The 16374-nt window shown below is 43.9% G+C and overlaps 1 pseudogene; it reads right to left on the bottom strand.

The window, feature by feature from the left end:
* Positions 1 to 13226: 13226 nt before the first annotated feature.
* LOC150009290 (mitochondrial import inner membrane translocase subunit TIM14 pseudogene) lies at positions 13227 to 13595 on the bottom strand (annotated as a pseudogene).
* Positions 13596 to 16374: the final 2779 nt, after the last annotated feature.

Raw genomic sequence — 16374 nt, 5'->3', positions numbered from 1 at the left:
ATGCAATGCACTGAGCCACACCAGCCAGGGCTAATTATAGATGTTGCCCTAAGTATCCTCTGTGCTACACCTATTCATTCCTTCTTCTGTCACAATCCCTGGCAACCCCTGATGTTTCTACTATCTCCAAACTTTTACAAACTTTTCCAGAATGCCATATAGTTGGAATCATACAGTATGTAGCCTTTTCAGACTGGCTTCTTTCACTTAGTAATATGCAGTAAGTTCCTCCATATCTTCTCGTGGCTTAATAGCTCATTTCTTTTTAGTGCTGAGTAATATTCCCTTGTCTGAGTGTACTACAGTTTATGACTAAAGCTGTTGGAATAATTTATGAGCAGGTTTTTGTGGGGACATAGTGCTTAGCTCCTTTGAGTGAATATCAAGGAGCCAGATTGCTGAAATATATGGTATGAGCATATTTTAGTCATAAGAATCTGCCAGGCTGTCTTCCAAACGGGTGTATCATTTTGCATTCCCACTAGCAATGAGTGAGTTTCTATTGCTTCACATCCCCACCAGCACCTAATACCAGATTTCGACCTTTCTAGTAGGTGTGTAGTGGTATATCACTGTTAAAATTTGCATTTCCTAGTGACCTGTGGTGTGGAGCATCTTTTCATGTGCTTATTTGCCATCTTTATATCTTCTTTGGTGCGGTGTCTGTTCAGGTTGTTGGCTCATTTTTAATTAGGTGGTTTGTTCCTTATTGTTGAATTTTGAGAGCTCTTTGTATATTTTGGATAACAGTCCTTTATCGCACATATCTTTTACAAATATTTTCTCCTAGTCTGTGGCTTATCTTTGAATTCTCTTAACATTTTCTTTCATAGGGCAGAAGTTTTTAATTTTAATGAAGTCCATCTTATCACTACTTTCTTTCATGGACTGTGCCTTTGGTGTTGTATGTAAAAAGTCATTGCTATACCCAAGGTCACCTGTCTACATTTCTTCTGTTATCTTCTGGGAGTTTTATAATTTTATATTTTAAGTTTAGATCTGCCGTCCATTTTGGGTTAATTTCTGTGAAGTGTGTAAGGTGCTGCTTCCATGCCCTGCATGGAGGGGGAAGGCTGATCTGCTGCCCGCACCCGCTCTGGGTATGAGCAGGGCTGGCCCCTTCACCCACATTCCCCAGAGGAGGAGGAAGCCTCATTTTTGTTAATTTGCACATTATTTTCTATCAGAGATAGCTGTACTTTTAAACATTTTTATTTGATCAAATAAGCAGTGATTTGGGTTTAAAAGCAAAATTCTAAATGCTCTGTTTTTGTATAATTTCTCTCTTTTGAGCAACATACAGAAGTTAATAATACCTTACTGATGCAAGGTGCATGAGAAAAAATATCAGAAAAGACGATTTTGTAAGTCCTAGCTCATCACCTATTAATGCTGTGACCTTGGTTGAGTTACTGTCTCCTAAGTTTTCTCATCTGTAAAAGAGGGTTAGCAATAGATCTTACCTGTGACAAAGACTGCTTGTTATCGCTGAAGATCCTTTCTCCCCTGAGTTTTAGCTGGGATACATGGCTACACCAGATAATGACTCTGTTTCTCAACCTCCCTTATGGCTATGTAGAGCCACGTGGCCAAGTTCTGGCCAATGGGACAGAGGTAAAAGTGGTTTGGGAAACTTTCCTTCTCTCCTCTCCTCCCTCTCAGCTGGATTGCAGGTGTAATGGCTGGAGATGGAGCAGCCATGTGGAACAGGAGGACTGGAGAATGGAGGGCATACCTAATAGACCAATAGAAAGAACAAAGTTGTTTCCTTGATACCAAGGAGTTGCCACACCACTCCTGGAACACTTTATATCAGATTTTTATGTCACAGAAAAGTAAACTTCTACCTTATTGAGGCCCCTGTCATTTTGGGTCTCTGTTCACTTGTAACTTAACTTAGTTCTAATAAATGCATGACCTCATAAATATCTTGGGAAGATTAAGCGAGATGCTGAGTACAGCCTGTTTATCACAATAGCTAGCACATTAAAAACACTCAGTAAATGTTAGCTTCTTCTTAGTAGCTTCTCTAACATCTGATTATAATAACTGTCCCTCATCCTCAAAGAGAATTCTAGAGGGGAATCCTACAAAGAAGAAGTATCAAGATCATGTTAACTTTCTATTTTTTGGTTCCAAACAGTTACAAAAAAAAAAAAAAAGAAAACACTATTATCATACATAACTAATTCATCTAGAAATGATTTCATTTGAGCTCTTTTGTTCTCCTGTTGACTAGTGTAGGCTGACAAAGCTCAGCCTTACACATTTGCATGGTATTTTAACTGGAAAATAAGTCATCCGTTCTTTTAAATAGCTGTGTTTATAAACACAAGCTCAATTGTTCTACATTTGAAACCCAGCCTTTCAAAACAATTCAGGTGCATTCTTCTCCTTGGCTTTTTCCGTTTGAAAAAACATGTTGGAATGTTTTCAAGGAGTCAATGGCTCCAGCCCAACTTTGTGCTTTGTATTGTTTGGAAGGTCCATTTGTCAAATATTCAATATCCAATTAACGTTTGTTGACACAATAGTTTCTAAGACCTCTTTTAGCTCTCAAGTTCTCTTTGATTCTGTAGAACATTGGCAGTCCAGAGAATGCAAACCTTGATTCCTAAGGAATCCTAAGGTAAAAACACCGAAGACAGTAAAACTGAAGAAGGAAAATTGTTACAAGGTTTACTATCAATGAATGAAAAGAAAAAGACAGTAAACATTCTTTAATGTTTAAGAAACATTCTGAGCAACAACACTTAAGAGGGAGAGAGCACCCCAATACTACTCTACATTGATACCATTAAAAAACCAGTAAGTACTAATATTTTTATTATGATGTAAGGCAGTACTTTGCATGTTAACTCAATTTTACAGTAAATATATATGTATATATTTTTTGTAGAACTGTGGAGCAACTACTGTAGAGGCAGTTCCAACTTAAAAATGGGTCTTATATTAAGAGCCCATTGAATTATTTGATATGTAAATTGGAAAATATTTCGTTGGTATAAAATACTAAAATGATAACATCCCCAGCTAGCCCAACAGGCCCATTTAAACCAAATAGTAGCCAAATTATACATTTATAAATGTAGTTTGAATTCTGGGATCCAGGAGAATCATTAGCTTCATTTATTGAGATAACCTTTTATTTTTAAGTTAAGAAAAAAAAATTAAGTCCCCCTTATTCTTGATTTACATCTGATTATTTTTTTAGGCTAATTTGTATCAAGGGTTAGTTGCCCTTCCCTGAAAGATAGATACTGAAATCCTTTTAATCTGCTTGATAAGGCAACCATTTCTATTTATGAAAAAAATTTTGGTTGTTATTAAAGCATATGTGGTATTTGGGCAAAAATAAAATCTAAAAAGTTATGACCCACCTGGCACATGTGATTAGACACCTTGTCCTATGCCTTGTTGGGAGACCTTGGAGGATTTGGGAGGAGATGAGTGGATCAAGGAATAAAAACCAAGAGGATTTCTTAGAACAGTTTATCCAGTCAGGATTCAAGAAGAGAATTGAAGTTCAAATAGAAGAGTGCCTTGCCTCATGGATCAAGAATTGAGTTGGCTGTTGGCATTGGTATGATATCAGCATGAATGCCCTTGGTGGCCACTTCTTTCCTTCACTTTCCTCAGCACCCAGATTTGTTTGGGTATTCACGGTACCAGTTTGCTAGGGCTGCTGCAACAAAGTGCCACAACCTGGGCGGCTGAAACAACAAAGTTTTTCCCATAGTTCAAGGTGCCAACAGAGCTGGTTCCTTCAGAGGAAAGTGAGGGAAAATCCTTTCCATGCTGCTTGCGTTTCTGGTAGCCGCAGGCACTCCTTGGCTTGTAGACGGATGGTTGTCTTCTTGTGTCTTTACATCATCTTCTCTTTGTGCACAGCTTTATGTTCAAATTTCCTCTTTTTATAAGGACACCAGTCCTCTTGGATTAGGACCCACCCTAATGGCCTCATTTTATGGTGATTGCTTCTGTAAAGGCTCTATCTCCAAAAATGGTCATGTTCGGGGGTTGTGGGACTCAGGACTTAACATCTTTCTTGAAGGGGAGCCCAATTTAACCCATAACATCCACCCTCCTCATAGGAGGTTTCACAACGAGTGCAGTCAGCTAGACTCTGACTGTCCATAGTCCACCCTGAGTCTCGCTAGAGCTCAGTAGTGAGCAATGTGAAAGGGGAGCTGCTGATGGCATGTGACTCTTTTGAAGTGGTTAGTGTGGGGATCTTTGAAGGACCTTCGGATGAATCTAGATGGCTCCCATTCCAGGTGAGCAGGCCGAGGACAAGGAATCTGCTTATAGTTCCCTGGATTTTGGGGGCAGAACAGGATTCTGGGGAAAGACTTTGCCTGGGAGGCTGCACAGCCTTGTGCTTGAGAAGGATGCACTCAGGGTCACCTGCCTGAGCTGGAATCTGGCTCTTGAACGCACTAGCTACATGACCTTGAACAGGTCACAACACCTCTGTGTACCTCAGTTTCGTCATGTGTAAAGTAGTGCTACAAATGGTACCTACCTCATAGGATTAGAAGAGGGGATGTGCATAGGGCGCTTAGCACTGTGTCTGCCACTCAGAACCTGTTTACTAAGGGTTAGTGGATCATTGTCCATCTCAGGGCCATTCTCCAAGGGTTTGTGATGACTCTTGTCCTGCAGTCCCTGTCCAGCCCAGGCATGGGGGAGCTTGGACTTGTAGTCAGGTGTGTCCATGTTGGAATCCTGGCTTCTCTGCTTCCTGGATGTGCGGTCTTGGGCGACTGACTTGCTTCAGGTCTCCATGTCTCAGTCTCCCATTGTTAAATGGGGGGAATGCTATTTCTGTTACAGAACCTCTGGGCTGCTCCAATTGAGACAAACCCACGGGCTGTTTAGTTAGGGGCCCAATTGCCTGCTGCCAAAATTATAACTCTCAATACCAGAGTTTAGTGAAAAGAAAAAGAATTGTTTATTTAACAGTTACATAGATCTAATTATTTGCGGATTTCTGCTTTTAAGTCTTATGTTCTTTAAAACACCCATAAACACATATTTTTGCCTCCTCCTACCAAACCAGGCTAGTTTTAGAAAAGTTAGAGATACCGTTTCCCTACTTTCTAAACACAGTTCAGCTTTACCAGTAGCTGCCAATCATCCAATTCTGATTGGGGAGACCTCATCTGTGTTAAGGTGCTCGCCAGCTTTTAATCCAGAACCTTGTGGATTCTTAGCCTCCTTGTAAACTGCATGGTTAGTCCTTTGTAATCCACATGGAGAGCCTTTCTTTTCAAAGCAGCAAGGTACGTCCCTTCCTTAAAACTGCATCGTCAGTTCTCGTTAAATCCGCATGGTCTGCCAGGTTAAAAATGTCTGCCCCTCATTTTTAAATCGCTGACCGAGTCCTGTGACGAAGTGGGCACGGCAACCAGTTCTGACCATTCACAGACCCTCACGCAGGCTCTGTGTGCCTTTTCCATACAGTCCCACGGTCCAAGCTCCCTCCCGTCTACCTGAGACCTTGGATGTATTAAAGCCATTTTGCATAACAAAGACACTAGCCACCAGCCTCAGGCATGTGGAGGCATCCTGAAAGCTGCTCCCTTCTCCCCATCCCCCAGCCACAAATTCTGGGGTTTTTTTTGGACACCTCTGTTTCTGTAACATTTCTAATCATAGAGACTCATTGTGAGGCTTACAGACCATTCATGCATTCAGCAAATACTTATTGTGATCCTTTACTACAGGAATCTATCTAGCGATAAACATCAAACAAATTAATAAGGGAATTACTTAACAGAAGGATGTGAATGCTATAGGAAAAAAACAGCAGAGAATGGGAAAGGTGGAAAGGGAAAGAGAGGAAGTAACAATTTTATAAAGGGACATTTGAGTAGGATGTGACGGGGAGTAAACCATGATGGCAGGGACAGTGCAAAGGCCCTGGGCTAGCAGTGATCCTGGTAGGCTTGATGGACAGTACTGGAGTCAGTGTGGCTGGAGAAGAGCAGGGGAGTGGGGAGAGAGGACAGAGAGGGCCAGAGGGTGCTGGAAGGACCTTGGCTTTACAAAGAGGTCAAGTTTAGCATTGGATACATTCCACACTGATTTTCTGGGCACCATCTTTGTCCCAGGAACTATGCTGGCTGTTGGGAATAGTTCAGGCCTCAAAGAACTCAGCCCTGCACCTGGGGACTATTGGGGGTTTGTGAATAAGCTTTCTGGGGAGTCTCTGGGGCTGTATATGTATGGGTCTGCTTAATTTGTGACCAGAAACATAATCTGAAAGCCTTTGGAAGCAGAACAAATACACCCTTTTATCAAAACATGGAGGCAGCTAGAATGCACATCTTGACTTTTGGTATATGCTAATCAACCTGGCCCTGGATTTAGCCTTTCCCAAGGATATGCTGATGGACTTAGCAGTTTCCAAAGGATATGCTGATGGACTGAAACAATTCCTAGGGGAAATGTTAATGGACCTAGCCCAATATTGTGTGTGTGTGTGTTTAGCAATGAGATGTAAATAAGCTACTGAGTATGTCGATAAGCAAACTCACCCTCACCAAAATGTGTGGTTGACAAGTACAAAAAGGTGCCTGCAGAAGTGCAGGTGGGACTCCTACGGGTCCATGAGGAGGACCGGGAGGGAGTTTCCCATTCCCCTTGCTCCCACAGGCCCTTGAGTTGGTCTGGGAGCTGCCTCTCCCCTCTTTTTCCCTCAATAAACCCACTGCCTAATCCCACAGTGGTCTCTGGGTGTTCTCAGAGCAAGGCTGCCCTGACATCTTTCAACATGCAGTGGCTTGTTTATTAAAAATGATTATATATATTTTTTCTAAGGGTGACTGAAGTCCCACCTTGCCTGGGGCTATTTTTCTACTATCCCCCACTGGTGGCTGAATTTGGTTAATTTGTCTTTTCCTGCAGGCTCCAGGTAGAGCTCCGTCAGCCTTTGGGATGATACAGATAATATTGTTACAGAACCCCTGGGCTGCTCTAGTTGAAACAGAACCCACGGGCTGTTTAGTTAGGGGCCCAACAGCCCCCCGCCAAAATTATAACTCTCAATATAGATTTAGTTATTTGCGGATTTCTGTTAAGTCTTATGTTCTTTAAAACACCCACAAACACATATCCTTGCCTCCCCACTACCAAACCAGGCTAGTTTTAGGAAAGTCAGAGAAACCGTTTCCCTACTTTCCAAACACAGTTCAGCTTTACCAGCAGCTGCCAATCATTCAATCTGATTGGGGAGGTCCTTTCTGTGCTGTGGTGCCCTCCAGCTCTCAATGCAGAACCGCCTGGATTCTCAGCCTCCTTGCAAACTGCCGTCTTCCTGCAAACCGCATGGATCTTCTCTCCTTCTCTTAAAGCAGCAGCCTGGAGACCCCTTCTCGAAGCCACATGGAGAAGGCCCCTTCACCAAGCCACGTGGAGGGACCACGCGAGAGACCGGGCGAGGGGGTGGGGGGGGGAGTCCACAGCTGCTTATATATCCCTGACTGTGTCCTCTGCCAGTGGGCGTTGCAAACAGTTCTGACGATTCACAGAACCTTACATAGGCTCTGTGTGCTTTCTCCATACCGCCCCTGGTTCAAGACTCCTCCCATCTACCTGAGGCCTTGGATTCATTAAAGCCATTTTGCATAAAAAAAGACACTAGCCACCAGCCTCAGGCATGTGGAGGCATTCCAAAAGCTGCTTCCTTCTCCCCATCCCCCAGCCCCAAGCTCTGGGGATTTTTGGACTCCCCTGTTTCTGTAACATCAATACCACAGTTTAGTGACAACAAAAATAATTATTTAATAGTTATATAGATTTAGGTTAACCCTGGCTGGTTTGGCTCAGTGGATTGAGCGTCGGCCTGCGAGCTAAGTGTCGCTGGTTCGATCTTCCAGTCAGGGCACATCAGAGAAGGAAAACTCTGACTCCAAAAAACCTCCGCTGCCTTGCGGCATACCTCTTCAGGGGAAAGGCTAAGGGAGTAAACCCCGACAGAAAATCCGGAGCCGGAGTCCCTAAGGCGGTTTGACGTTGTAGTCAACACCGGCAACTTCTGCGGCGCACCTGAAGCCAAGCTGTATTGACTCCGTCTTTCCCTTGGACCCTTCAGCTGCGAAGAGAGGGGGGGTCTGCTGCATGGGCAACAGCAGACCCTCCATATCACCCTGCCCAGGCTCTGTAGCTTCAGCTTCACTGGAGAGGACACTCCAGCGTCATCGCAAGATGTCGATTCAACACGGGAGGAGACAGATACCGTGTCACTCCCGAGTTGGACTGCACAGCCATTCTCGGAGGTGCAGATAGACTCTTAAGAAGCTACACCATCGTCTCTCGAGACAGACGGCTGCCGACGAGATTTAGGTTATTTGCGGATTTCTGCCGTTAGGTCTTATTTCCTTAAAACACCCACAAACACATAGCTCTGCCTCCCCTTACCAAACCAGGCCAGTTTTAGAAAAGTTAGAGACACCGTTTCCCTACTTCCTAGATACAGTTCAGCTTTACCGGTAGCTGCCAATCATTCAATTCTGATTGGGGGAGGTCTTGTCTGTGTTAAGGGACTTGCCAGCTTTTAATCCAGAACCACGTTGATTCTCAGCCTCCTTGTAAACTGCATGGAGTTCTCCCTTCTCAAAGCTGCATGGTCAGACCCCTACTTTTCAAAGCAGCATGGTGTGTGTCCCCAGTTAAAATGTCTGCTGCTTATTTTTAAATCCCTGACTGTGTCCTGTGAATGTAGAGAGCATGGAACCCAGTTCTGACCATTCACAGAACCTCACGCAGGCTCTGTGTGCTCGTTCCATACCATTCCCCGGTCCCAGACCCCTCCCATCTTCCCAGGCCTTGGATGCATCAAACATTTGCATAACCAAGACACTAGCCACTAGCCTCAGGCATGTGAAGGCATCCTGAAAGCTGCTCCATTCTCCCCATCCCCCAGCCGCAAGCTCTGGGGGTTTTTGGACACCCCCTTTCTGTAACAATATATTGTTTCAAAGCACAGGCAATGTTACTGTTATTTAAATCTTTAAAATGTTAGTCTATTAAATTTGGAACTTGAATCAGATGGGGCCTCCAAGTGGATTCTTCCACCCTCCTCTCTCCATTCTTCCTTCCCCATCCTTCCCTATACTTCTTCCCATTTCTTCTCGCCATTCCTTCCTTCCATTTCTCCTCCCTATCCCTCCTTTCTCCTCCCTCCTCCCTCCTTCCCCCTCCGCCCTTCCCTTCTCTTCTCTCCTACCTCCAAGTTTCTTCCTGGTTTTTTAGCTTCAGATGATGCCAGTTCCTGTGTCTGTGTCTCTGTGTCATTCTGTGTCTGTGCTGCATCTGTCTCCACTTCAGCAATACTGAAATTGGAGTTGGATACTCTTCTGTTGTTGGGGACTGGCCTGTGCACTGCAGGATATTTAACAGCATCCCTGGCCTCCACCCATTAGGTGCTAGTAGCACCCTCTCCCCAGTTGTGATGGCAAAATGTCTTCAGACATCCCCAAATGTCTCCTGGGGGACAGTTTTTTGGACCTGCTGGTCTGTCCCCTTCATCTCTGTGTCTCTTTCATTAACTCCATCTCTCTGTGTCTCTGGTCATCATGAGCCAGTAATGGGGGCTGAACAGTCTTCCAAGCTGGGAAGCCAGACTGTAGCCCTTCCCCCACGCCCTGTGCTCTGCCCCCTCCATCAATGGGGGTTGGGCCATGAGCTGGGAGGAGCGGAGGGGTGAGAACTTGGAGCAGGCAACTAGTATGGGCCTTGGGGCACCTGAAGAGTCATGGCAGGGTGGGGCTGGGCCTGTTAAAGCCGGAGCTTGCTGGGTGTAACACCAGCCTCTGGTGATCCATTTCAGACCCATTTTTTTTGGGGGGGGGGAGGGGTGGGGGGGCTCTGGATAAATGCAAGTGATAATGGCCTGTTGTCTTTGGCTGGGACTCTAAAAGTTGCCTCAGCATTGAGTTACTATTGTATACCATGGGCTTTCCCATCTCTACTGGATCAAATTTGTGAACAGTAAGTGCCAAGGGTTTCCTGAATTCTCAGTGGCCTGAGCTCTGGCAATGTCCTACTCAGGGGGTTGATGTAGCTGGGGCAGAGGCAGATTAAGGTTGGTTGAGGCCTCGGGTGCAGAAGAAAATATTGGGCCCCTTAAAAAAAAGAGAGAAACAGGGAAAATAAAAATACATGTTTTTGCGGGGCTCTTCAGAAGTCGGGGCCCAGGGCCCGCGCCTGGTGCGCCCGCCGTTAAATCCGCCTCTGAGCTGAGGTTAGTCACTTCTAAATTCTGAGCTATTAGGCAAACCCTGCTGTCCAGAAACCAGAGTGTGGCCTGTTCTCTGTCCAGGACGTGCACACACTCTCACTGCTGACCGCGTTTCCAAAGTGCGGTTCCCTCAGTGAACTCCCATGTTTGGCCCCAACTCTTCTCCAGGTGGACTGTGAAGTGCTGCCCCAACTAGCCCCCAGCTGGGAGAGCCTTCTGTCAGTCCTCTCCTTTCCCTGAACAACGGAGGGAGGGGGCTACAGCAGGTGCGGAAGGCTGCAGAATGGCAGAATGTGGACCCAGAACAGCTGTGTGATCTTGAGCAAGTCACTTCACCTCTCTGAGCCTCTGTTTCCTCTTCTATAAAATAGGGATAACACCACCCAATGGCATATGTATCTTATATGACACCCACAATGGATCTTTTTTTTTTACAGCTTTATTCAGATATAATTCACATACCATATACTTCACCCACTGAAAGTACAATTTGATTTTTTTGCATATTACAGTATTCATTTAAAAATTTGTGTTAAAATATATATCACATAAAATTCACCATTTTGACCATTTTTATGTGTACAGATCAGTGGTGTTAATTACATTAGCGCTTTCTTTTCTCTACCACAAAATGATCTGTGATAGTCATGAGAACCCTGAGAAAGAAGATACCTACTAACAAGGCCTCCTGGTGGTTAACTGGGCTCAAATTTTAAAACAACAGAGCCTAAAAGTCATTTCTACACAGGGGCATCTCAGGCAAGCTGCAGTTTAGGGAGAAGCCAGCACTGAGCTACCTGCTTTACACTGAACTGCCAGCTTGCACTGTGTTTCTGCCATCTGAGCCAACTCATCTGAAGGAGTTCCTGGAATCCTGTTTCAATTAGGCTTTTCCCATCCAATTAGAGCTGAGCAGCTATATTACCTCCCCACCTCCCACCCCCAACATCCCACTGACTAATCAGTGCAGCTGCATTCTGACCAATCAGGAAAGTGCCTTTTGGACCCATCATACTGCAAGGATTTGGAGTCTTCGTTTACATGAGGATGGGCCAGTTGGGGACCAAGGGTGGGACTTCTGTCTATATAAGCCAGCCCCTGTCTGGCTCTGGGAGAACACCTGACCTTTCCATTGAAGACTGAGGACTGTTTTCCCAGCTGAGCTGAAACACTGAAAATGTCTCAGGAGAGCAGAGCTGTGTAGCCTTGGAAGGGCTGGGCCCTAAGGCTGCCTGTCACAATTGAGCCGTTTTGCACTGAATAAAGTTTTGTTCACTGCACCCCAAATTGGGGATTCCTGTTGGTGCTGATATTGTGTCAACAACCAGACTTTTGTTTAAGAGTTGCTAACAGTCATGAATATCTTGATTTGTTTTTTTGTTTTAAAACAAATGATTGACTAAACCAAGCATATATTTTTTTAAAGATGTATTGAAATTCAGTAAAATGTTTCATGTGTGAACTAGAATTTGCACTTACAAAACAAAAATAATATACCTCACAGGTCCCACCACGTCTGCCCTAACCTGTAAACATCAAATTTCAAGATTTAGTGTGCTGACAGAATGACAGAAGGCAGTGACTTCAGCTCTGTGTCCTCATCACAGTGCCTTTCTTGTCTATGTTGACTCTCCTGTCTGCACTTAGGGCCACTAAGCAGTGAAGGAGAGTTGGGCTCTCAAACTGCACACAGAGGGAGCACAAATGATGCTCAGGGATCTAGGAATTTACCCTCAAAACAAGTGCTGGCTGTGTGGCTGGGTGTTCTCAGAATGAACTTCTGTGTAGGATACAACGGTTATTAAAGGATAAGTAATACAAACGTACTGACTTGAAGTTTCCATATATATTATTAAAACTCAAGTCAAAGCAACTGTTTAGGACTTAAACCAATGAGAGATATTTTTGGGGAAGAGGATTGCATGGTTCCCATAGTGATAACAAGAAGCGGTCCAGCTTGTGATCGAATTTATTCTTAAGTTCTGCCTACAAGATGCAACCCCTGACTGCCTGCTGCAGGTGGATCATGCCCTACACCCCTCTGTGCTGTGGATTGAGGATTAGTGGTTATGTGCAGGAAGCACCCAGCACCCTCCCCATGTGCAGTGGGCATTTGATGCAAAACTGATGTCTCTGTCATGATCAGTATGGTCCAACTGCAACCCCTCCACAAACTGGCTGTCCCCTGATTGTTTAGGAATTTTTCTTTTTCTTTTTTTTAAGTTATATTTTATTGATTATGCTATTACAGTTGTCCAATTTTTCCCCTTTTGCACCCCTCCACCCAGCAGCACCCACTCCCTCACCATTGTTCATGTCCATGGATCATGTGTATAAATTCTTTGGCTGCTCCATTTCCTATACTGTACTTTACATCCCCGTGGCTATTCTGTAACTACCAATTTGTACTGTTTTTTTTTTGGTTTTGCTTTGTTTTTTGTTAATCAAGTTTTTAATGTATGAAATATGAATTCTGTTGGTGACATATACATACCTACATCAATATTTTTTAGCTCAAAGTTGTGGCTAAATTCACTTTTAAATTCACAGTTCCAAACTGAGGAGCCAGCTCCCTGTACCTTGACAACCTTTCTTTCCAATGAGACGAGTCTACTATAACAATCTGTGCTAATTCCATCATAGTATTTATCACATTGTATTTTAATTACCAGTGTATCAGTCTCCCGTTAGATTGGGGTTCCATGAGAGTGGAGACCTTCATGTTCGCTTTGCCTTGAAGTACTAAATTATTTTCTAAATGAGTAATGAACAATATTTCTGTTCAAATGGTATGTATTTACCCATAATTATTGAGTAGTAATCTCCAAATATTCTATAAATCTGACTTAAAATCCTCAAATTTAAACTTATACAGGGCTTTGACTTAGTTTGTGCTAAATCATTTAAAAAATGTGTAGCTTTGGGACATTTTCTAAAAAGCTAGTAATTGTATGCATAACTAATAAGAACTGAAAATTCATTATACATTTACTTTCCATTTTTTAGCTTGAATTTCTAGTAAATCTTTAGCTGCATTGACTTTGGCTGCTATATAAGGAGATCCTCCCTGTCTGGATGAATTAAAAGTGTAATACATGGATGAGCATCTCTTTATTTTTCCTTTATTGGCAGTAGGGCTTACACCTAGTATTAATGCTGCTTCCCATTTTGTCATTTTGGGTTCAAACTCACCTCTGTAATAGCCATCACCAAAGGCAGATTTTAGTAGACTTTGAAAAACTTGTTTGACTTGAGGCTCCATATGCTTCAAGGCTTGCAAAACATAATTCCCTGCTGCAAACCCTGCAGCAGCAACGGTCAGTCCAACTGCTACCACTGTACTGGCCATGGCTCGGGTTCAGCTCCGCTGCCTCCACTGAGAGCACAATTCATCCGAGCCCAGAAGCCATGGCCACCAACTCCACCTCTCTACCAGAAAGCCCCAATTTGTACTTCTTAGTCTCCTCCCATCTTCACGTTATCCACATCCTCTCCCATCTGGCAACCATCAAAACACTCTCCATATCCCTGATTCTGCCTCTACTCTTGTTTGCTTAGTTTGTTTTTTAGATTCAATTGTTGAAAGATATGTATTTATGGCCAATTTTATTGTTCGTAGTTTTGATCTTCTTTTTCTTAAATAAGTCTCTTTAACATTTCATATAATAATGGTTTGGTGCTGATGAACTCCCTTAATTTTGTCTTGTCTGGGAAGCTCTTTATCTGTCCTTCAATTCTAAATAATATTTTTAATAATAATTGGCTATAGGCCCCTGCTTTTCAAGACTTTGAATATTTCTTGCCAGTCCCTTTTAGTCTGCCTGCAAAGTTACTTTTGAGAAATCAGCTGACAGTCTTATGGGGATTCCCCTCTAGATAACTAACTTGTTTTCTCTTACTACTCTCTTTTTCTTTAACCTTTGGCATTTTAATTATGATGTGTCTTGGAGTGGGTTTCTATATTCATTTTGTTTGGAACTCTCTGGGCTTCCTGGACTTGCATGTCTCCTCTTTCTTTCACCAAATTAGGGAGGTTTTCTTTCATTATTTTTTTCAAATAGATTTTCAATTTCTTGGTCTTTCCCTTCTCCTGGTATCCCTATGATGTGACCGTTGGAATGCTTGAGGTTGTCCCAGAGGCTGGTTACACTGTCCTTGTTTTTTTTTTTTAATTCATTTTTCTTCTTGTTCTAATTGGTTGTTTTTTTGTTTCCTTATGTTCCAAATCATCGATTTGATTCCTGGCTTCATCCACTCTACTGTTGTTTCCCTGTAAATTGTTCTTTATTTCAATTAGTGTACCTTTTTTTTTGATCTATTCTTTCATTTAGGCTATGTTTCTTTGTCTCCTTATTTTGGCAGCCTCCCTGTGTTTGTGTCTATGTACTAGAGCTACGGTGACTCCCTGTCTTGGTAGCATGGCCTAATGTAGTAGGTGTCCTATAGGGTCCAGTGGCACAACCTCCCCTATCACCCAAGCTGGGTACTCGAGGTGCACCCTTCATGTGGGCTGAGTACAGCCTCCACTTGCAGTTGAGCTTCGATTACTTTTGGCAGGTCAATGGGAGGGTCATACATTTACCCAAGTCAGTCAGGTGCAAGGATTGGCTGTGACCACTGACCACCAACCTCTGCCCTCTGTGGAGGATCAGCTGTGCAGGGGCAGGGTGGTGGTGCTCCAATGGGGTCTGTAGCTGTCCACTGGGTACATAGGCTCTGGAGTTTCCTGGGTGGTGCAAGTCAAAAATCAGCCCCCACCTGTGTTCTTCCCAAGGCCACCCTGCCTGAGCTATAAAGCAACCTGAGATGGTTGCTACTTGTGCTTGGCTTAGAGGTTCCCAGACAAAGCCAAGCCGTGAATCTAGGTGGCTGCTGCTAGTGCCAGGCCCAGGGACACTTAGCAAGAGGTATGAGGATTTGGGGCTGGGGGCTTACTGAGTCCAGCTATTGCTTGTTGATAGGATTTAGGAAGTTGTAAAACATGAGCCAAGACTAGCCATTCATATTTTGGGTGGGCCCGTAAGTTGAGTGGGACAGACTCTCAGGAGTTCTCCAGGGCAGGGCAAACAGTGTTAGCCAGATTGATGGAGTCTCAGATATGGCACCTGTCTACTGGCTCTGTGGCTCTGTGGTTCTGTGTCTCTGTCAGGGGGAGGGTTCAGGAAAGGAACAATGGCCTCTGCCTGCCTTTCTGTCTGAAAGAAAGCTGTCCCTCAGTTCCCACCTTGATGTCAGACACTTCAGTTCCTCCTGTATGCCACTGGTGCCTTTCAAGCTGCTACCCTGGTGCTGGAACTTGGAGGGAATGAGTCTGAGTAAGTCTGTGTGTAGGTTAAGAGGGAATGCTTGGGATTCAAGCAGTTTCTTCCACCAACTCAATTCCTGATAATTTCTGCTGCCAGAAGTTGGGGGGACTTATTTTCCAGGCACTGAAACCTTGGGCTAGGGGGCCTGGTGTGGGGCTGGGGCTCCTTGCTTCCAAGATATCCCTCCTGAATTTTTATCCACCACATGTGGATGTAGGACCAGCACATTATGTATCTCCGGTCCTCCTACCCATCTGTATGGATGTGGTTTCTTTAATTCTGTAGTTGCCAGACTTCCATTTAACTGAATTTCTTGTGGTGCTGAGTGTAGGGAACAAGGGAGCTGGTGACTCTCAAACCAGTAGGAAACAATTAACAGCTAAGACCAACTGTAATTGAATCATGAATCAGAGGGTCAGCCTCTGAGTCAACAGAAAAACTAAGAAAAAATACAAGTATACAAGTCAAGAAATGACATTCCGCAGCTCATCACAAATGTCTCTGAGATCAAAGAGCGGAAGATATTCATCACCAAACACAGGGAAATGGGAAATAGAGCAAGACAACTCAACAAACTAGTTAGAGAATCTTCAAGGGAGAGCTAGAGACAGACCTGTCACCTGATCACCCTTAGACAATCGCACTAGATTGTAAACTCTGGAGTACCCAGTTAATGGAGAAACTTAGGATAAAACCAGTTTGCTTTTTCCACTTTGGTGTGCCCGCCTTTAGCTATGCACCTGTTCTGCAGAACTGTGAATAAATGCCTCACTTTGCTGCTAAAGCCCTGTGTCCCAGTGTTTTACTGTGAGTGTTTCTCAC

This window comes from Furipterus horrens, unplaced genomic scaffold, assembly GCF_987537825.1.
Source record: "Furipterus horrens unplaced genomic scaffold, mFurHor1.1.pri manual_scaffold_5, whole genome shotgun sequence".
NCBI lineage: Eukaryota > Metazoa > Chordata > Mammalia > Chiroptera > Furipteridae > Furipterus > Furipterus horrens.
This window is presented reverse-complemented; position numbering and strand designations above follow the sequence as displayed.